We start from the raw sequence: 613 nt of genomic DNA on the forward strand, positions 1-613 counted from the left end.
CAGACAAGCCATGGGGTGCTGTGACCCCGAAGCAGGTGAGGGGCTGCCCAGCCAGAGTCACGGGGAGTTACTGAGTCCCTTGGCTCCGTAACTGAGAGGTGCAGCTCTCAGAGAGATGATCCTTCCTTAGCTGCCTGACAAACCACGCTCAGCAAACCGCTCTGACCGTTCTTGAGCAGCCTGGATTTCACCCGTATTCTGGAGAAGCAAAATGCTTTGGGTCTTATCTGACAAAGGAATTAAAACCAAGAGGGTCACCGGCCCCAGCACGGGAGATCCTGCAGATGCTCGGCTCACCCAGGCTGCAGGATGAGACCTGGAAAAGCCAGAGCCGGGGATATACTGTGAGGGGACAGGCACTGTCTGACCACAGCTCCCCGCAGAGGAGCCGCATACATGGATCACCGCACACAGGGCAGCGAGAGGGGCTTTACGGTTTGCTCCGTCAACATGAGCAGGGGACTGGTGCCCTCTCCTGAGCGTGGCTGGGATAACTGGAGCCACCCAAGGACTCCAGCACCCACGCCTGGGGGGGCAAGACTGGGAGAGCATCCTCTGTGCGAAGAGCAGGAGAGGAAGCTGCTGCTAGGGCTGTGTCTTTTGCCGGGCAGGG

General features: G+C 59.2%; 1 protein-coding gene across 1 annotated transcript in view; it reads right to left on the minus strand.

Annotated features, from left to right (window-relative positions):
• Nucleotides 1–613, minus strand: part of BBS4 (Bardet-Biedl syndrome 4) — a 15,555-nt gene that overhangs the window by 2,754 nt on the left and 12,188 nt on the right. The gene's annotated exons all lie outside the window — the stretch shown is intronic.

The sequence above is a fragment of the Buceros rhinoceros genome, unplaced genomic scaffold (genome assembly GCF_000710305.1).
Source record: "Buceros rhinoceros silvestris isolate BGI_N320 unplaced genomic scaffold, ASM71030v1 scaffold15080, whole genome shotgun sequence".
Lineage (NCBI taxonomy): Eukaryota > Metazoa > Chordata > Aves > Bucerotiformes > Bucerotidae > Buceros > Buceros rhinoceros.